Source organism: Bubalus bubalis, chromosome 4, assembly GCF_019923935.1.
Source record: "Bubalus bubalis isolate 160015118507 breed Murrah chromosome 4, NDDB_SH_1, whole genome shotgun sequence".
Classification (NCBI taxonomy): domain Eukaryota; kingdom Metazoa; phylum Chordata; class Mammalia; order Artiodactyla; family Bovidae; genus Bubalus; species Bubalus bubalis.
Window position 1 is genome coordinate 134,555,450 of NC_059160.1, and position 23,225 is coordinate 134,578,674.

The following is a 23,225-nucleotide window of genomic DNA, read 5'->3' on the forward strand; positions in this document are numbered from 1 at the left end:
GCATCAATTCTTTGGCATTCTGCCTTCTTCATGGTCCAGCTCTTACAACCCTACATGATCACAGAGAAGACCATAGTCTTGACTATACAGACCTTTGTTGGCAGAGTGATTTCTCTGCTTTTCAACACACTGTCTAGGTTTGTCATAGCTTTCCTGCCAAGAAACAACCGTCTTCTGATTTGATGACTGCAGCCACCATCCACAGTGATTTTAGAGCCCAAAAAGAGGAAATCTGTCACTGCTTCCATCTTTTCCCCTTCTACTTGCCATAAAGTGATAGGGCCAGATGCCATGATCTTAGCTTTTTTAATATTTAGTTTTAGGCCAGCTTTTTCACTCTCCTCCTTCACCCTCATCAAGAAGTTCTTTAGTTACTCTTCGCTTTCTGCCATTAAAGCAGTATTATCCACATATCTGAGGTTTATATACTATATATATATAACAGGTAATTGACAAGGGTCCACTGTATAGCTCAGAGAACTCAATACTCCGCAATAACTTACATGGGAAAAGAATCTGAATAAGAAAAGACACATGTATATGTGGAACCAAACCACTTTGTAGTAAAGCTGAAATTAACACATTGTAAATCAACTATATTTCAATATAAAGTAAAAATTTTTAAATATTGCTATACATCTGTCTAAACAGGGCAACAGAAATAGAACAGATTCTCTTTGTGAGCTATAGTTCTCCAATACAAAGTTGCTGTTGTTGTTTTTTAATCATACATCCAAAGAACACATTGCTTTTATGTAAGCCCCCATATACAAAATGAGATTTTTAAACAATGGAACATGAGAAGTCAAAAGAGTAAATCTTCATTTCCTTCACCCTAATGGTCAAGATGGTGCTTCCCTCATAGCTCAGTTGGTAAAGAATCTGCCTTCAATGCAGGAGACCTGGGTTTGATTCTTGGGTTCAGAAGATCCCCTGAAGAAGAAAATGGCAACCCACTCCAGTATTCTTGCCTGAAGAATCCCATGAACAGAGGGGCCTGGCAGTTTATAGTCCATGGGGTCGCAAGAGTTAGACAAGACTTAGCAATTAAACCACCACCATCCTTCCAGCACTTCACTTCATTGATTATTACTTGAATGGTCAAGATAATCAGAAAGAAGACTTTGGGAGAAAAAGAACTAAACTTCAAACAAGGTTGCTCTAATAATTTTGAGAATAAAAACATGTGAGTTTCATTTGGCTCTTACTAAATGCCAAGCACTTTTACATGTTTTATCTCATTAAATCCAAAGAGTAACAAATGGGTTTTTGCTCCATGGAAAGCAACTAAAGCGATGAGATAATTTCAACAGCATCACAGAGCTGATGTGAATCTTGTGAAGATGTAAAGAGCTAGGATGTGAACCTTGATTTTCTGTCTGCAGAGCCTGAACCAATAATCATTGTGCCACAATTGTATGAGGACAAAAAAGACACAGATAGAGCTTCTGGTTCAGTGATCACATGCCTCCTTCCTTTCTGATTTTGAGATTTGTGTTCAGTTCAGTTGTTCAGTCATGTCTGACTCTTTGTGATACCACAGAATGCAGCACGCCTGGCTTCCTTCCCGCTCCAACACCAACTCCGGGAGCTTGCTCAAACTCATGCCCATCAAGTCGGTGATGCCATCCAACCATCTCATGCTCTGTTGTCCCCTTCTCCTGCTTTCAATCTTTCCCAGCATCAGGGTCTTTTCCAAGGAGTCAGTTCTTTGCATCAGGTGGCCTAAGTACTGGAGTTTCAGCTTCAGCATCAGTTCTTCCAATGAATATTCAGGACTGATTTCCCTTAGGATTGACTGCTCCGATCTCCTTGCAGGCCAAGGGACTCTCAAGAGTCTTCTTCAACACCACAGTTCAAAAGCATCAATTCTTTGGCACTCAGCTTTCTTTATGGTTCAACTCTCACATCCATACATGACTACTGGAAAAACCATAGCTCTGACTAGATGGACCTTTGTTGGCAAAGTAATGTTTCTGCTTTTTAATAAGCTGTTTGGGTTGGTCATAGCTTTTCTTCCAAGGAGCAAATGTCTTTTAATTTCATGGCTGCAGTTACCATCTGCAGTGATTTTTGGAGCCCCAGAAAATAAAGTCTCTCACTGTTTCCATTACTTCCCTATCTATTTGCCATGATGTGATGTGACTGGATGCTATGATCTTAGTTTTCTGAATGTAGAGTTTTAAGCCAACTTTTTCACTATTCTCTTTCACTTTCATAAAAAGGCTCTAGTTCTTCACTTTCTGCCGTAAGGGTGGTGTCATCTGCATATCTGAGGTTATTGATATTTCTCCTGGAAACCTTGATTCCAGCTTGTGCTTCATCTAGCCTGGCATTTCGCATGATGTACTCTGCATATAAGTTAAACAAGCAGGGTGACAATATACAGCCTTGATGTACTCCTTTCCCGATTTGGAACCAGTCTGTTGTTCCATGTCCAGTTCTTCCTGTTGCTTCTTGACCTGCATACGGATTTCTCAGGAGGCAGGTCAGGTGGTCTTGTATTCCCATCTCTTTAAGAATTTTCCAGTTTGTTGTGATCTACACAAAGGCTTTGGCATAGTCAATAAAGCAGAAGTAGATGTTTTTCTGGAACTCTCTTGCTTTTTCAATGATCCAACAGATGTTGGCAATTTGATCTCTGGTTCCTCCAACTTTCCTAAATCCAGCTTGACTATCTGGAAGATTTGTGTTAATGTTCCCATAATGATGTAATCTGCTCCAAAAGATTCAGTTACTTACCATTGTGAATTGTACAATTTGTCATTATAAACTCATCTTCTTTGTGCCATTAAATACTTTCACCCATAAATGGAGGGTTCCTGCTATTAGTCGTGATGTCTGCATTCCTTTGTTATTGTAGTTGCCCGATATATCTTCGCCTAATTTTCAATCTTGCTGAATCGCTTTGTTAAGATGTATGGAAGAAAAACTAGCATTGCTGCAGTAATTATATAGGGTCAAATAACTGAAAAAATACATGGATTTCTCAAGTTGTACTCAGGAAAGGTTTCAATGAAGTTAAGAGATTACAGTACAGCAGTAGAAATAAAGCCCAGGCAAACATCAGAGAGTAACAAGTTTCAGGCACAGACTCTAGTGTCCTTTCTCAGTTTCACAGGATAGGTTTTGTCTTCAGGTCCAGCTTCCCTGGTGGCTCAGAGGTTAAAGCGTCTGCCTGCAATGCGGGAGACCTGGGTTTGATCCCTAGGTAGGGAAGATCCTGGAGAAGGAAATGGAAACCCACTCCAGTGTTCTTGCCTGGAGAATCCCATGGACAGAAGAGCCTGGTGGGCTACAGTCCATGGGATCGCAAAGAGTCGGACACAACTGAGCGACTTCACTTTCACTTTCCAGAACCACTTAAGATACTTGCAAGATAGTTGGTCTCAGAAGAACCACTTACTCAAAGAGGAGTCTTCTGTACGTCTCTGGTCACATAGCCAAAAACCAGGACACTGACAAGTCTCAATAGTAGAACAAAGAAAATAGAATACAGGACGCTGCACTTATGTTTAGCCAAGGATCTGCATCATGATTCCAGGCATACCCAGAGATGAGCACAGCTGAGATTAACTCAGTACTGACCCAGCCTCTGCCTCAATCCTTGATACTTGGTTAAGTCTTCTTAATTATAACTGCTTGTCATTTCTCCTGCATCTTTGATAAAACTTATAAAATAGAAAAAGCAGAAGGATAAACATTGAGTGACGTTTAGGACAGCTTTAGAGAAATATTTTAGTTTAGCATGTATTCTAACAAATTTTTTTAATTGAAGTATCTTGTGCTAGTTGTGTTAGTTACAATGTTGTGTTAGTTGTGTTAGTTTTATATATATATATACATACATACATATATATATATATATATGGGTTGCTGCTGCTGCTGCTAAGTCACTTCAGTCCTGTCCGACTCTGTGCGACCCCAGAGACGGCAGCCCACCAGGCTCCCCCGTCCCTGGGGTTCTCCGGGCAACAACACTGGAGTGGGTTGCCATTTCCTTCTCCAATGCGTAAAAGTGAAAAGTGAAAGTGAAGTCGCTCAGTTGTGTCCGACTCTTAGCGACCCCATGGACTACCGCCCACCGGGCTCCTCCGTCCATGGGATTTTCCAGGCAAGAGTACTGGAGTCTGGTGCCATTGCCTTCTCCATATATGGGTTAATATATATACATTCTTTTGCATCTTCTTTTCCACATGGCTTATTACAGGATAGTGAATATAATTTCCTGTGCTACACAGTAGGACCTTGTTTTTATCTATTTTATATACAGTAACACAAACTTATTCTTAATAGTGCATAGGCTGGGCAACTCGCATATATCCCTCTACTACTGAATTTGAACTTCATGAAAGTATCAACAGCTTGATTCAAAATAATAATTAATTGATTATTAACAAAATCTCATTCTTTCTCTGCCTATTTGGTTTCCATCAGAAGAATATCTTATGGGAAACTTATTCTTCCAATTTGGTTGATCATCAGCTTCATTATCCGCATAGGTTAGAATTAAACTTTTTCTAATATTAATAATGTGACGTGCTTTGGTTTTCAGTTGCCAGATAATTTTTCTGTTCCTTCACAATCTGTCTTTCTGAATTACTTTGTTTAGGAGTGTGGAAGCAAAATGGACACATTGCCCTCTGTCATTAAAAGTAAGTACGTACATTATGACCATCTTCAGAATGGAAGAAAGAACACTGTGCACTGAGATAAACCGAAAATAACAGGTCAGTTTGTTAAGCTCTGCTCCCTAAAATAAATAAAACATTGAGCATTTCCTGTTAAAGGAAACAATTTTATTCCTGGTGTTTATAACACTAACATCTGAAGACAGGCCCAGGCCTTTGTGTGATAAATGTGAGAAATTTCTAGTTTTGTCAACATATGCAGTCCACTATTAATTAGCAATCACTAACATCTTGCAGTTTCTCCCTTCAATGAATATTATATTTTTATTTGGTGAGAAAATCTTTCTGATGTCCAACTCCCTTGCACCTCTTTGAAAGTAACATTCTTCTAGTTTCTAAAATGCTGTTGATGCTGATGTTTTTTGTTCAAATGGTTAAAAGAACCAAGAAGGCAGGGCAGCTGGCTAGAGCAACAGGAAATTTTACTGTTAGCAAGTCTTCCCAGCATGAAGGCTGCCAGCTTCTTGATAGAAGTGATCTGGATCTCCACGTTTCACTACAAATGAAAGTTCTTGGGGATTTGTCTCCTGCTGCCTTTTAGAATCTTCTCATTTCCTTACTCCCTATGGATATTCCTTAGTTACAGACTCATAGTTTTTGTCTGTTGCTTTGTTTATATTTTAGCTTAGTCTTTCATTTTTTTCCCTGGGTGCTTTATTTTTGTATTTTCCATTTTTTTACATACAAGTATTCACTGAAAAACAACTGTAATGTCAAGAATAGCTAACCAATTCTCCAGTTAGACACAGTTACACACAGTTCAGGGTGTATGTATATACTGATCACTACATACACACACACATCGTACTCAGACACACACACACACATACACAGTCATGGACACTTAAAAACAATAAGCAAATTTCTACTTCCTAATAAATCATGGACAGCTTTCCCCTTTGGTGCTTACAGATATATCTCATTCTCTTTAATAACCTCTTGGAATGGGGCACTTTACTCAGAGTCTCCTTGACTTTATTTTTTGTTGTTGTTTTTGATAAAATAAATCATTTTCCAAACTATATAGCTATCATGAACCCTTATGAACCAGATAGCATTGTTTCAAAATATACAAATAATGTTAGTAGTGGGAAAAGAATACGAACAACATCAATAATCAGGGTTACTCTGATATCAATATCTGTACATCTTTTGAGCAGCACTCAAGGAAACATTATCAGAATTACCAAAACAGATCTTAAAGAAAAGTAAATAAATTTTCCAAAAAAGAAACTCCAATATACCATCACCACTACCAAAATATCCCTATGATCTGGTGGTGTGTTGCAGAACTCTTTTTGGAAAAAGTTCTTGACTTTGGAGCCTGTCTTTGCCACACATATTGTTTCAATTCCCTCCTGCTCTGAAGTAGTGGGATTCAGTTAGCTCACCACTGCTCCTTTCTCACTGCAACCCAGGGCCTTGAAAACCACTGCAGAGACAGAACCAGGGGTGGGCTGGACTTAACTCTAACTACATCATGAAAGCCAACTGTTAAAATTTCAGGAATTTTGGAAGGTGATTGCTAAACTCAGTCACTTTTAAAAATTAAATTACACAAACTTACAGAAACATGCTACATCAAAAAACAAGGGTGACAGATACTAAAAGATTATCTCTTCTGAATCTTTCATTACATTTTACTATTACATCTGCTATGAAGTTATTTATGGCACCCCACTCCAGAACTCTTGCCTGGAAAATCCCATGGACGGGGGAGCCTGGTAGGCTGCAGTCCATGGGGTCGCGAACAGTCGGACACGACTGAGCGACTTCACTTTCACTTTTCACTTTCGTGCATTGGAGAAGGAAATGGCAACCCACTCCAGTGTTCTTGCCTGGAGAATCCCAGGGACGGGGGAGCTTGGTGGGCTGCCGTCTCTGGGGTCGCACAGAGTTGGACACGACTGAAGCGACTTAGCAGCAGCAGCAGCAGCATGAAGTTATTTATGTCTATTGGTTCTGAATAGTGAAGACGCTACACAATAGTGTGCTGTCAGGCATCTCTTCCCAACTCGTCAGCCAGCTAGGTTTCATTGGTAGTTTGAAATCTGCCATGATGAGAATACTTATACTATGGAAAACAATAAAGGATACAAACTGGGGTTTGATGTAGAGTTTTGTTGACGGTCTAGACTAAAAATGTGATGAAGAAAATAATTCAGTTAATAATTCAGACTGAACTGAAAAGTGTGGATATCAGATTCTCAGTTCAATTCAGTTCAGTTGCTCAGTTGTGTCTGACTCTTTGCAACCCCATGGACTGCAGCACGCCAGGCTTCCCCGTCCATCACCAACTCCCAGATCTTCTTCAAACTCATGTTCATCGAGTCAGTGATGCCATCCAAACATCTCATCCTCTCTTGTCCTCTTCTCCTCCTGCCTTCAATCTTTCCCAGCATCAGGGTCTTTTCCAATGAGTCAGTTCTTTGCATCAGATGGCCAAAGTATTGGAGTTTCAGCTTCAACATCAGTCCATCCAATGAATATTCAGGACTGATTTCCTTTAAGATTGACTGGTTGGATCTCCTTGCAGTCCAAGGGACTCTCAAGAACCTTCTCCAACACCACAGTTCAAAAGCATCAATTCTTAGGCCTTCAGCTTTCTTTGTAGTCCAACTCTCACATCCATACATGACTAACTTTGACTAGCCAGAACTTTGTCGGCAAAAAAAATTAGATTCTCAGTATTACAGTATTTGAAAATTACTGTCAGTTTCAACCAAAGAGTCATGCACCTCATTGTCGAAAGTGTTACTTCACTTTTGTATAATCAACGTTTATATCAGAACTACACTTGATTGTCAGTGAGGTGAGTGACTTCTTGACTGGATAGTCATCAATGATTCTGTGACATTACTATTGGCAACAGAATTTTTGAAAACTGATAGATTTTGCAAGAAATAGCAAGTCACACTGAAGTCACAGGTGTATGGAATTTATATGAAAGTATATTACACCATTATACTATTTGTACACGATGTGATATACATCCTTTATAAAATTTATAATAAAGTTATGTTTTTACCTATATGCATACTTTTCTTGAGAGCTGAGTTAAATGTCAGCTATCAATCACATCACTGCACAAAACCCTGGGCTCCACTTGCTTAAAAGAATTTAGGAGAGGGGTTAAACTGTGCTCTTCCATCAACTAGCTCTCTGACCTTAGGGAAATTTTCTTTCTTTTTTTTTTTTCTTCCTTTTTAATGAGGGCTTTGAGTGTTTTTAACATTTTTTTTTCTCCCACCATGGATTCCTTTTGGAATCTAATGAAAGCTTTGGACATTGTCCGTAAGAAAAGTGGATACACACACATTTGTAAATTATTATTTCTGGGAGGTTATGGACTCCTTAAGTTCATTCCATTACCCCAGGTTAAGGATCTATGCACTCTCTAAATTCCTTTTGGCTCCAGAAGCTAGAATTCTGGGATGTCAAAATGCAACCAATGAAGTATTTATGAAAATATTTAGAGAAACTAGTTTTTCCTTCAGCTTCAGCAGCAAAATCAGAGTAATCCAAGTTGGAATTAAATCAGCAAATGGATTTTATTTCCAAAAAAAGATAATTGAACAACCCACAAGCTGAACCCACATGGCAAGTTCTCCTGCAGAAAAATTCTTGTTCCTAAATTTGAAATGTCCCACTCCTACTGCACATAAGATAATATTATTATTAGCAAGCAGAAAATTCATCGTGACACAGATTTCAACAAATATTTATTTGGTATTTCTGAAAAATGGAATGTTTCTGTAGGAAAGTAAAAGCTATATAGATAAATGTGAAAGGACTTCCAATCCTTCACAGTAAGCAGGATATGAAGGAGGGGATAAGAAGAAAGATACACACTTCTTCAAGTTGCCTGAAAAACCAATTTCAGTTTCTCAAAATGCACTACCTCATTTGTGAGAGGTAGCATAATCTTTCCTGATGAAGGCAGGGGCCTGATAATGCAAATACTTCTGAACAACCAGAATTTGTAGCAACCCAATGGCACCCCACTCCAGTACTTTTGCCTAGAAAATCCCATGGACAGAGGAGCCTGGTAGGCTGCAGTCCACGGGGTTGTGAAGAGTCAGACACGATTGAGCAACTTCACTTTCACTTCTCACTTTCATGCATTGGAGAAGGAAACGGCAACCCACTCCAGTGTTCTTGCCTGGAGAATCCCAGGGACGGGGAAGCCTAATGGGCTGCCGTCTATGGGGTCGCACAGAGTCGGACATGACCGAAGTGACTTAGCAGCAGCGGCAGGCCCAGCATATATGGTTTCTTTTCTGCTCGGTGATTTGTAAAGTTCACCCAACATCTCACTTCAGAGACCTTGAAAGTACATTCTCAAAGCAGGTCAAGAGCAAGACGTTTCAACAAATATTGTCTTAGTAATAGTACAACTATGTTAACAGCAGAAATGCCCATACGTCTCTGTAAATTTGTATCGTGGAACTTCCATGGGGCAATTTAGACTGCTAGCAATCAACATGCAAAGTCAAGTATATGCAGAATAAGAAGGCTGGTTACAAAAGTATGTTTTAACATGATTCATCCATGTAAAAATTGAAAAAGGAAATATATGTCAATATTCATTGAAATAAAAAGGGAAGGCTATATAGCAGAATACTATGGTGGCTATTTCTGGATGGTAAATTTTTAAAAAATTCTCTGGATTCTTAATTTTTCCTCCAATGAATGTGTTATTTCCATAATCGGAAATAAAAATATGTAAAACCGTTCTCATTAGAAAGATAAAAGTTTGTATTACATCCAAACTGTTAGAAAGATAATAGCTCATATTACATCCAAACTATTAATGTCTAGATTTTTGCTTTTATTTTAATGTTTTATCAAAAGATTAAAAATTCAAATTGTTTTTTAAATGTATTGCTTTTTAACTCCATTGGTATATTCTATTTTGACTACTTACGTACTGATCATTATTTTTGATAAGTTGAAAGGAACCATTTCTAGTTTATTGGTACTTGATATTTAGATTCACAAAGACACAAAACAGAGGACATATATATTCTCTTTAATGAAGAGAGCAACCACTAATTGCCTTTATATGCTCAATCATTAAAGAATTATTGAGCGCCTATCTGAATAAACTGTACTGAAGGATACTTAGATTCTTAAAACACAGCCTCTGCCCAGAAAGCACTATAAAATCTGTAAATTCCAGATGTCAAGCTTGGAGCTGGTGTGGAATCCAAGCCCAAAAGAATCTGCTCCCAGGAGAATCAACACTTGAACTCTTAAGTGTAATTTTAGTTAACTCTTACCTTCCTCTTCCACCTCAGCTGAACACACTGCATCCAGAAGGTGTGCCTGCCATAGTCAGAAAAAAATTCAGCTGTCAAATTCTATAAACAAAGAAGGTCAATTGAGCTTTCATTACAGGCAGAATGGATGATAGATTGCTTGGTGTGAGGTGGCATATGTCAAGCTACCCACTGGGCAAAAAGAAAGTTATCTCCACCAAGAACTCAAGTATCCTGAAATACTGATGTTAGAAATGTATTGCCTCCAATTTCAAAGATTTTCTACCCTTCAAATGTTCCCCAGGAACAGGAAATCACCTTTGAGTAACAACAACTAAACCACCATTAGCTCACATCTTGGAGAAATTAGTCAAGCCCTCTGAGTCTTGGATGCAGCCATTCAGCAGAGAAAGGAAGAAGAAACTGGGTACCAGGAGAGGGTATAGCTGAAGATGCTGAAAACACGGTGAACTGATATACACACACATTTTTTTCTAAACCCCAGGATTGTGCCCAGGACTGACTCAAGGCATGGAAATGTCTGTATTTATATTCCCTCACAGTTTAACAGTAAACATTTGCTTTTTAATGGATAATAATGAATGCCAAAGTGGCTATTAAGGTTTACCTGAAAGGGGAATGTGGATGGGCAGAGGAAAAGGAGAGCAGTCATGCTGTCGGTACTTTGTTTAAAGAAATACTTACTGAGTAAAAGAATTAAATATATGAAAAGAATGAAGCCAGACATGATAATGGTAACATTATTAATACACCAATAATCACCTTAAAATGCAAAAGCATAAAAACTCCTAAGTAGCATTTTATATATCACCAAATTAAGCATACTCTTGTCTTCACATTCATGTTTTAAAAGACTGCAAGACATGCTGCCTCTTCCTTGATGGAAAATAAAAATCTAACAAACAAAGAAATCAAAATACCAACTCTTGGATACTTGCCTCTATCTTTGTTATCTTATTTGTTCCCTGTCTCAAAATGAATAACTATGGATATTCTAGGGCACTCATAAATTGGCCTGCTGCTGCTGCTGCTGCTGCTAAGTTGCTTCAGTTGTGTCTGACTCTGTGCAACACCATAGATGGCAACCTACCAGGCTCCTCCATCCCTGGAATTCTCCAGGCAAGAACACTGGAGTGGTTTGCCATTTCCTTCTCCAATAAATTGGCCTAGAGAACTTATTTCCACCAGTTGACCTTAACATAAATCAGAGGCAACCAAAGATTTTTGCTTTTGTTAATTAAAGATTCTTGACTGGTCAAAAACTTCATTTGGGACAAGGCCTGAAACCCAGACATAAGTTAGGCATCTTCCAGAATAGGAAAACGTGCTTCTCCACAAGAGTGATATGTGAGAACAGGCCCATTTTCCATTTAAGAAAAGTGCTTTGCACGTGTCAAGCAGAAATCAAGCAACACAAACCCGAAGACTTTCTGCTGTATTTGAACAGGGCATCTGGAAAGGCTGAACTTTAAATGAATGAATGAATGGATTTGACAATTTCTTCACAATCTCTGAAATTTTCCAAGTCAGTGGAAAAAAATAATGGTGGATACAATGACTCTTGATTCTGAATTTTCTAGCAGAGACCAACATTTTAAATAATTGATCATTCTCCCCAAAGGTATTACCATATATCCTGATTTAGGGTTCAGAAAAAATTACCTGTGTATTTATGGATGAAGTCTCTTCCCCTACAATAGCTCATGATTATAGAATGATGCAATAGGATTGTTAGCTTGGTTTAAATTCGTTATGTTGCTATAAACTAAAGAGAATTTATCTTGATGTTGACCTACTTTTTTCATAGACCGAATGCTATGTTCTGAAATACCCTTGAATATGACAGACTTGCTACACAACTGTGGTCCAGGCTAAAGGACAATAGATAAAAGGAAAACATTAACTAAAATACTTAACAATAATAAAATGTTCATGCTAATCAGATTTTCTGATTACCTAAGGATTAGGCAGAAACAACTTTTGAAAAAATAGAATTTCTGAAATGTATGAGTCATTCCTAAAAGTATAAATATGGTGAATGGAATTAAGTCTATTTTTATGAGTTCAGGGTCACTGTTCTAGACTTTAATTTTTCAGGGATTAATTCTTAAAATAGACTAGCAGACAGAGTAGGCAACTGGACTAAATGTGAACTGATTTTAAAACAGTTTCTAAAAGACATTTGCAGCAACGAGCTTTAAAAAATTATATCTGAGATCAGCCGAGATCGGGCGCCTTCAGGCTGATATTTGGCAAAACTAATACAATTTTGTAAAGTTTAAAAATAAAATTAAGAAAATAAAATAAAATAAAAAAAATTATATCTGTACAAAAATAGTTTGTTTTTTAACTTGTCTAAAAGGATTTTCACTTTATTTAGGATTAAAGGTTCTATTTAGTAGGATGCCACTTAATAAATCTGCTTACCTTCCATACATTCTGTCTTCCACTACTTGCTATGATTGGCTGATCAAAGTTTTATTGCCATTTTTTTTCAGATAGCTTCTCTAGATTTTAGATGTTTATTCTTATTCTCATTTGAATGCCTGACTATATCTTTGTCTGGTGTTTGTGGGAGGTGTCTGTGAACCCTGAATAAGAAACACCATCTGTAGTTCATTTCTTTGGCATAAGGGTCCATTTAGAGAGATTTTTGGCATTTAAAACCAAACTGTTGTGCTGCCCTCTGGCTGCTTCTGACAAAAAAAAAAAAAAAAATCTAACAGAAGAAACTGGTACCATGCTCCCCTACAGGTATTTCTCCATGTGGAATTTCGTGGTTGTCCTACAGCCTAGCTGAAATTCTACTCCTCTTATCAGATTGGCATGTCTTATTTCTCAGACAGGGATGCAAACACATTTGAAATAAATTAGGGAGATTCTGCTTTCTGTTAAAGACCTCTGTATGTGCACACTTGTAATTTTCCAACCAGTAAGCTTGAGAGAATTTTCTAACAGTTCAGATATACCATTATTTTCCATTTTCACTTCTCTCTTTTTTTTGATGCCTGCAGGTTGGGAAAGGCTCAGGGGAAATGCCACTTTATTTGCTCCACATTTTGTCAAAGGTGGAAGGTTTTTAATGGTTCCTCCCTGCAAGCTTCCAGAAGGGGATAAATGACTCATGCAGTGACACTTATCATCTAATTAAGACAAAACATCACATCTTTCCAATTAATTCACTTCAGATTCAGAAGACCCAAATGTAATCTATACTGAGGGCACATCTTTATCAAGCCCACACAGACAGCAGAAAAAAGATACCCTCTTTCATCATTCAAACAGCAATACCATTCCTCCTTTTTCAAGATGACAGTCTATCAAATTTACAAAATTTTAACAATAATTGTACCTTAGATTCGTAGAGGATCACTTAGGAAAGTCTCTTGCTTGAAGAAGTTTTTAAAATCTAAAAAGTAAACATTAAGAGATTTCTGGTTTTCGCTCTGACACATAAAGAGCTTAGAAGTTGGCACTTCCATTCTTAGAATAAGAAAAAATTGAATAAACTTAAAATCAATGTGTTTTCTTGGACCATCAGAGAATTAAAATCACAAGCAGACAGCCACTATGAAATCTAGAGAGACAGAAGAATGCAAAGAAATACAGCCAGCATCAGCTTATCCAGAGAAATCTAGAGAGACGGAAGAATACAAAGAAATACAGCCAGCATCAGCTTATCCAGAGAAAAAGCCATTGGAGCCATAAATTGGTAGGAACACTGCAATGGTTATTTTGATAAATTGCTGGAGGCTAAGTGCAGACTAGCATGGAAAATGAGAAGTTCCTAGGGGCTGAAGTTTTAGGAAAACCTTTACACTTTCATAGATTTTACCTCCAGGAACTTCACCAGGTTCTCACAATGCTGAGCCAAGAAAAATCACCTCATAAATTTGGCAAGTGTAGGGGGGAAATAATCATTTTTAAATATGTTCATTGTGTTCTCCATAACAAAGGTTTATTCTCCACTGAAAAAGACTTTAGCATGGCCTTATCTTACACAAGCAGAAGAGCAATTACCCAGCCCCCATCCTTACAAGCCTCTTGTGCCACCAAAAGAGAGCAGAGAGAGTGAAAAAAAAGTTAAATTCTTGTGAAACTCACATCCCAGTAATACAGTCTCACTAAAAACTGGGATTTAATCTTAAGATTACAGAATACTACTCCTAACACGCTCCTAAACACAACATCACCACAGCTTCAGGATAACAGATTACAACTCAAAGGACTGCAAGGTTCAGACTCTTTAGAAAGGAGTCCTCAGGGAAATCAAAAGGCAAAGGTGAAGGCAAAGTCAAGAACACGAGGGAAAGTTGAGGTCCATGTCATCAACACTTACAAACAAACATTAAGACTAACTCAAAGCCAGATTAATATAACACCTCACACTGAAGATCTATGGATCTTATTTCTTACTGTATGTTACATCTGGCTTTTGATAACAACAACAGAAAATCACAAAGAATGCTAAAAGTAAGTCTGAAGATGTAAGGCAAGCATCAGAACCAGACTCAGATATGACACACAATTTGGAATTAACAGACTAGGAATTTAAAATAGATTTGATTAACATGTTGAGGAGTCTAATGGAAAAAGCAGACAGTACAAGCAACTCCTGCAGCTCAATTCCAGAAAAATAAATGACCCAATCCAAAAATGGGCCAAAGAACTAAACAGACATTTCTCCAAAGAAGACATATAGATGGCTAACAAACAATGAAAAGATGCTCAACATCACTCATTGTCAGAGAAATGCAAATCAAAATCACAATGAGGTACCGTCTCAAGCCAGTCAGAATGGCTGCTATCCAAAAGTCTACAAACAATAAATGCTGGAGAGGGTGTGGAGAAAAAGGAACCCTCTTACACTGTTGGTGGGAATGCAAACTAGTACAGCCACTATGGAGAACATTGTGGAGATTCCTTAAAAAACTGGAAATAGAACTGCCATACGACCCAGCAATCCCACTGCTGAGCATACACACCAAGGAAACCAGAATTGAAAGAGACACATGTACCCCAGTGTTCATCGCAGAACTGTTTACAATAGCCAGGACATGGAAGCAACCTAGATGTCCATTGGCAGACGAATGAATGGATAAGAAAGCTGTGGTATATATACACAATGGACTATTACTCAGCTATTAAAAAGAATGTATTTGAATCAATTCTAATGAGGTGGATGAAACCGGAGCCTATTATACAGAGTGAAGTAAGTCAGAAAGAAAAACACCAATACAGTATATTAACACATATATATGAAATTTAGAAAGATGGTAACGATGACCCTATATGCAAGACAGCAAAAAGACACAGATGTAAAGAACAGACTTTTGGACTCTGTGAGAGAAGGCGAGGGTGGGATGATTTGAGAGAATAGCATTGAAACATGTATATTATCATATGTGAAACAGATCGCCAGTCCAGGTTCAATGCATGGGACAAGGCTGGTGCACTGGGATGACCCTGAGGAATGAGATGGGGAGGGAGGCGGGAGGAGGGTTCAGGATGGGGAACACATGTACACTTATGGCTGATTCATGTGAATGCATGGCAAAAAACACTACGATATTGTAAAGTAATTAGCCTCCAATTAAATAAATAAATTAAAAAAAAAGAAAAAGCAGACAGTATACAAGGGCAGATAAAGAATGTAAGCAGAGATGAAAACCGTAAGAAAGAATCAAAGTAAATGTTAGAAGAAAAAAAAGTGTATCAGAAATGAAGAATGCCTTTGATGGACTCTTCTTCCAAAATGAAATGTAGAAAAAAAAAAGAATAGAATAGCCAAGATCTGTGGGGCAACCCCAAAATGTGTAACATAGCACAACTGGAAAACCAGAAAAAGAAGCAACAACGAGCAGAAAAAACAAAACAAACAAACAAACAAAAAAATGAAGTAATTATGGTCAAGAAGATTGAAAATTTAACCAAAGATAGCAATGTACAGATCCAGAAATTCAGAGAACATCAATAGAATAAATACCTTAAGAATGTCATATTCAAAGTCCAGGGAAAAAAAGAGAAAATCTTGAAATAAGTCAGGGGAGAATAAAACCTTGCAAGCAATAAGATAGTGGAGTGAAATACTTTAAATGATGCAAGGAAAAAAACACAAAACTATCTATAATTACATATCCAGCAAAATTAGCCTTCAAAAGTGAAGGAAAGGGACTTCTTAGGTGATCCAGTGGCTAAGATGCTTCGCTCCCAATGTAGGAGGCCCAGAATCAATCCTTGGTCAGGGAACTAGGTTCCACATGCCACAGCTAAAGACCTCACATGCCACAACCAGGGGTCCTATGGTAGGTGTGTAAATACATAAAGCAAATATTAACAGACTTATGGCCAACAGGCACATGAAATGATGCCCAGTGTCACTCATTATCAGAGAAACGCAGATCAAAACCACAATGAAATACTACATCACACTTGTCAGAATGGTTATTATGAAAAAGACAACAAATAACAAACATTGGTGAGGATGTGGATAAAAGGGAACTGTCATGCAGTATCAGTGAGAATATAAATTGGTACAGTCACTATGGAAAACAGTACAGAGGTTGTTCAAAAAAATTAAAAACAGAACTACCACATTCTAACAATTTCACCCCTGGGTATTTATCTGAAGAAAATGAAAATACTAATTCAAAAAGATATATGCCCCACTATGTTCATCATAGCATTGTTGACAATAGTCAAGATATGAAACAAACTTAAGTGCCCATCAACAGGTCAATGGATAAAGAAGATGTGAGATACACACACACATACACAAGAATATTACTCAGCATAACTCTCTTGTCATTTGTGGCAACATGGATGGACCTAGAGGGCTTTAGCTAAGTGAAATAAGTGAGATAAGATAAATAATGCATGATTTCATTCATATGCAGAATTTTAAAAAGAAAACAATTATTGGACAGAATTAAAAAGAGAGTCATAGAGAAAATACAAGTGGTTGACACAGGGCAAGAGGTTAAAGGGAACAGAGAAATGGGTGAGGCAGATTAAGAAATACAAACTTTCAGTTACAAAATAAATGAGTCCCACATATGAAATGTACAGTGTGGGGAATATAGTCAATAATTATGTGATAGCTTTGTATCACATAGTCTAGACGGTACCTAGACTTACCATGGTGATCATTTTGTGATATGTAGAAATATAAAATCATTATGCTGTATACCAGGAACAAACACAATATTGTAGGTTAATTATACCTCAAAAACAAACAAAAAAACAAGTTCACAGGAAAAAAAAAGATCAGATTTATGGTTACAAGAGATGGGAACTCCTGGGGGCGGGAATTGGATGATGGGAGTCAAAAGGTAAAAACTTTCAGTTATAAAATAAGTACTATGGATGTAATGTAATATACAACATGATAAACATAATTAACACTGCTATATATTATATATTAAAGTTGTTTAGAGAGTATTCTCATTACAACAGAAAACCATTATATTTCTTTAATTTTATATTTATCTGAGATGGTGGGTATTCCTACCACTCAATGTGGTATCATGTAGTAAGATGTTTAAGTCAAATAATTATACTATACAACTTGCAGCTCAGCTGGTAAAGAATCTGCCTGCAATGCAGGAGAACCAAGTTTGAACCCTGAATGAGGAAGATCCCCTGGAGAAGGGCATGGCTACCCACTCCAGTATTCTTGCCTGGAGAGTTCCATGGACAGAGGAGCCTGGTGGGCTACAGTCCATGGGATGGCAAAGAGTGAGACACAACTGAGTGACTCACACATACACCTTAACTTACACAGTTGTTGCTGTTTAGTTGCTAAATCGTGTTTAGTTGCTAATTCCCTGCCAAGCCACCAGGGAAGCTCAAACTCATACAGTGCTGTATGTCAATTACATCCCAATAAAACTAGAAGGAAAAAAAAAAGACAAATAGTATATGATATCACTTACATATGGAATCTTAAGAAGTCAAACTCACAGAATGAGACTACAATTGGATTGGAAAGTGGGAGAATGGGAAGATGTTGATAAAGGTACAAACTTTTAATTATAATATGAGTAAGATATTAAGATACAATGCATAACATGGTTATGCATAACATAACATACAATGCATAACATGGTTATGCATAACATAACATACAATGCAATACATGTATTGTATAAGTAAGTTTGATAAGAGAGTATAAATTAAATTTTCTCCAGAAAGTGGGGAGGGATAAATATGTGAGGTGATGGATGTGTTAATTAACTTAATGGGGAAATTCTTTCACAGTGTATATGTATATCAAATTATAACATTGTACACTGCAAATATCTTCATTTTGTTTGTTGATTATATGTCAGTAAAGCTGAAAATAAAGTCTAACATTAGAAGAAAAAATGCTGACAGAATTTATCATAAGTTCTTCAGAGATAAGCAAAATGATATAGTTCAGAAACTCAGATCTACATTTAAAATTAAAGCACCATAGAAGGCATAAATTTATATGAAATAGAATCTTTTTATCTTTCATATTACTAATTTAAAAAATAGATGTTTGTTCAAAATAACAATAACAACAACATATTATGTCATTATAACATCAATAAGCAAAATAAATGATAATTGTATTTGGGACAGGAGGAAAGAACTGGGAATACTGTGTTATTCCCTACTGGAGAAGCAACTTAATGTTATTTAAAAGTAGATGCAGATTAACTGTAAATATTTATTGTAATCTCTAGGGCAACTACTAAAATTTTTTTAAAAGAAGCATAACTGATACACTAAGAAAGGAAAAAATGGAGCTATGATAAATCTCCTATTTATCATGGAAGGCAAGAGAAATTGGAATGGAAAAAAAAAGAAAAAGTGCAGCAAATGAAGTTCCAATATGGTACATATTACTCTATATCAATAATCACTTTCAATCTGAATTCTCTAACACTATAATTAATAGTCAGAGATTATCAAAGATGATACAAACTAGACCCAACTACAATGTTGTCTATAAGAAATCCACTTTAAAAAGAGTTTAAAAGTTAAGGGGTGGAAAAACATAAACTGATCAGGCTAACACTAATGTTAATAATAAATTGAAAGAAAGATAAAAGAGTTATATTAATTTCAGACAAAGCAGACTTCAGAGCAAAGAAAAGATTAACAGACAAAGAAATCAAAGAAGACCAACTTAATGGAGAGATATTCTATGTTCATGGATTAGAAATTCAGTGTTGTTAACGCATCAATTTTTCCAAAATGATACACAGATTCAAAGAAAATTACATATTTGATGTTATGGATATTTGACCACAATATGGATGACACAGTAAATGCAATAAATATTTGTTAACAGGTGGAACAAAACAGGTGGACCTTTAGCCAACAAAAGTCTGTTTTCTCAAGGCTATGGCTTTTCCCGTAGTGATGTATGGATGTGAGAGTTGGACTATAAAGAAAGCTGAGCGCCGAAGAATTGATGCTTTTGAACTGTGGTGTTGGAGAAGACTCTTAAGAGTCCCATGGACTGCAAGGAGATCCAACCAGTCCATCCTAAAGGAAATCAGACCTGAGTGTTCATTGGAAGGACTGATGTTGAAGCTGAAACTCCAACACTTTGGCTACCTGATGTGAAGGACTCATTGGGAAAGGCCCTGATGCTGGGAAAGACTGAACGTGGAAGAAGAAGGAGACGACAGCGGATGAGATGGTTAGAGGCATCACCAACTGAATGCACATGAGTTTGGGTACGCTCCGGGAGTTGGTGATGGACAGGGAGGCCTGGCGTGCTGCAGTCCATGGGGTTTCAAAGAGTCGGACGTGACTGAGCGACTGAATGGAACGGAACAGGTGGAAAAAAGGAAATGAGCTATCAAGCCATAAGAAGACACAGATATATCTAAAATGCGTAGGGGTAGGTGAAAGAAGGCACTCAATGATTTGGCACTTTATCTCTGTGGTCTTTCTCCCTGAAACTCATTTTACAAGTCTATTTGTGAGGCAAACATCAGATAAATTACAACTGAGGGGCCTCCTTCAAAACATCTGACCAACATTTCTTAGAACCATCAAGACAATAAAAAAAAAACAAGGAAATGCAGAGAAACTTTGATAGCTAAGAGGAACCTAAAGAGACATGAAAACTATGGAAAGTGGTATCCTAGATAGGATTCTATAACAGAAAAGAAAATTAGGTTAAAAACTAAAGAAATATGAATAAACTATGGTCTTTCTTTGTTAATAACAACATATCAGTATTGATTCACTGGGCTTCCCTTGTGGCTCAGTGGTAAAAAATCTGTCTGCCAATGAAGGAGACATGGGTTCGATCCCTGGGTTGGGAAGATCCCCTGGAGAAGGAAATGGCAACCCATTCCAGTATTCTTACTTGGAGAATCCCATGGACAGAGAAGCCTGGTGGGCTACAGTCCATGGGACTGCAGACTCAGACACGACTTAGGGACTAAATGACAACATTGTTTCATTAGTTGTAACAAAAGTATGACACTTACGTATAATATTAAAAATATGGGAAACTGAGGGTAAAAGGCAACACACTGTACTACTATCTTCTCCATTATTCTACAAATCGAAAAACTAAAAAAATTTTTTTTAATTTACCACATAATAGGTTTATTGTGCTCTACCGTGAACTTCCAGATGTTCAAGCTGGTTTTAGAAAAGGCAAAGGAACCAGAGATCAAATTGCCAACATCCGCTGGATCATGGAAAAAGCATGAGAGTTCCAGAAAAACATCTTTTTCTGCTTTATTGACTATGCCAAAGCCTTTGACTGTGTGGATCACAATAAACTGTGGAAAATTCTGAAAGAGATGGCAATACCAGACCACCTGACCTACTTCTTGAGAAACCTATATGCAGGTCAGGAAGCAACAGTTAGAACTGGACATGGAACAACAGACTGGTTCCAAATAGGAAAAGGAGTACGTCAAGGCTGTATATTGTCACCCTGCTTATTTAACTTATATGCAGACTACATCATGAGAAACGCTGGGCTGGAAGAAGCACAAGCTGGAATCAGGATTGCCAGGAGAAATATCAATAACCTTAGATATGCAGATGACACCACCCTTATGGCAGAAAGTGAAGAGGAACTAAAGAGCCTCTTGATGAAAGTGAAAGAGGAGAGTGAAAAAGTTGGCTTAAAGCTCAACATTCAGAAAATGAAGATCATGGCATTTGGTCCCATCACTTCATGGGAAATAGATGGGGAAACAGTGGAAACAGTGTCAGACTTTATTTTTGGGGGGCTCCAAAATCACTGCAGATGGTGACTGCAGCCATGAAATTAAAAGACGCTTACTCCTTGGAAGGAAAGTTATGACCAACCTAGATAGCCTATTCAAAAGCAGAGACATTACTTTGCCAACAAAGGTCCATCTAGTCAAGGCTATGGTCTTTCCAGTGGTCTTGTATGGATGTGAGAGTTGGACTGTGAAGAAAGTTGAGCGCTGAAGAACTGATGCTTTTGAACTGTGGTATTGGAGAAGACTCTTGAGAGTTCCTTGGACTGCAAGGAGATCCAACCAGTCCATCCTAAAAGAGATCAGTCTTGAGTGTTGATTCATTAGAAGGACTGATGCTGAGGCTGAAACTCCCATACTTTGGCCATCTCATGTGAAGAGTTGACTCATTGGAAAAGACCCTGATGCTGGAAGGGATTGGGGGCAATAGAAGAAGGGGACAACAGAAGATGGGATGGCTGGATGGCATCACTGACTCAATGCACATGAGTTTGGGTGAACTCTGGGAGTTGGTGATGGACAGGGAGGCCTGGCGTACTGCGATTCATGGGATCACAAAGAGTCAGACACGACTGAGCGACTGAACTGAACTGAACTGATGGGTATTTACATTTTTTTTCCACAATATTGTAGTGGGTTTTGCCATACATTCACATGAATTAGCCATGGGTTTACATGTGTTTCCCATCGTGAACCCCCTTCCCACCTCCCTCCCCATCCCATCCCTCTGGGTCATCCCAGTGCATCAGCCTTGAGTACCCTGTCTCATTTTAAAAGCAAATACTAACATATTGAGAACAATGTGAAAGACGAATGTGCTGAAATTATTTTCAGAAACTCAAGAGTTAGGAGCTATAAGAAGGGAAAGTCTCCAAATTGAATAAACACTGCATAGTTTTACAGAAACAAACCAACAATCTAAAGTCTTTATCAGAACTTCTCAAAATAATTCACTTTTAGCTTAAAGAAACAAATTCTACTGTACATTAAGATGAACTGAGATATTCTTAGATTATGTCCTCCAAACTCCTAATTATTAATTCATCATTTCAGTGGCACAGGTGGTAAAGAAGCCACCTACCAACGCAGGAGATGTTAGAGACGTGGGTTTGATCCCTGGGTCAGGAAGATCCCATAGAGGAGGGCACAGCACTCCACTACAGTATTCTTTCCTGGAGAATCCTATGGATGGAGGAGCAGGCTCAGTCCATAGGGTTGCAAACAGTGGGACATGACTGACGTGACTTAGCATGCATGCATTCACTTGGAACCATAATTTAACTCTTATGAATTTAACACTGTGGCATGTCTCAGGATATAATGATTCATTGAATTCAGCGTGCAACTTCACAGATCTGAGTCTGGTGGGGGGAAACCAATTTTAAACAGAAAATTACAACAATACAATCAGATCTCTAACTGTAGGATGAGACTGTGCTGTGGGCACATAGAAGAGAAAGAGGCAAAGAGAGACTGGAAGAAGAACAAGTGATATTTTAACTGAGCCTCCAAGACTGAGCGGAAATACATGAGACTTTACAGGTGAGACTAGAATGTTCTTTAGAGACCAATTGTTTGGGTAGTGGGAAGAATGTATGCGAAGGTCCTGCAGCCTATGGTGAGTGTGTGTTTAGTCACTTCAGTCATGTCCAACTCTTTGTAAGCCTATGGACTGTAGCCCACCAAGCTCCTCTCTCCAAGGATTTTCCAGGCAAGAATACTGGAATGGGTTGTCATGCCCTCCTCCAGGGATCTTCCTGACCCAGGGATTGAACCTGGGTTTCCTGCACTGCAGGCAGCTTCTTTACTGCTGAGCCACCACACAAGCCCAGCAGCCTATGGCAGCACAGGCTATATGGGAAACTTGGGTTGTGGTGAGGTGCGAAGGTGGCCGTTTTGTGCAGCGGCCTGCCCAATCAGTACGAGGCTGGTTTTTATTTCTCACTAATGGAACCGACAGCAGAGAATTCTCAACCTGTCTTTTACAGTGGAAGTGAATGCGTGTCTACAACTCTGGCTAT

The 23,225-nt window shown here is 38.0% G+C and overlaps 1 long non-coding RNA gene across 1 annotated transcript in view; it reads right to left on the reverse strand.

Moving 5' to 3' along the window:
* LOC123327554 overlaps positions 1 to 23,225 on the reverse strand; it is a 147,223-nt gene that overhangs the window by 26,709 nt on the left and 97,289 nt on the right. Inside the window, exon 3 of the long non-coding RNA XR_006641003.1 lies at positions 9,974 to 10,019. This is a non-coding gene — a long non-coding RNA (uncharacterized LOC123327554). The remainder of the gene's footprint in view (positions 1 to 9,973; positions 10,020 to 23,225) is intronic.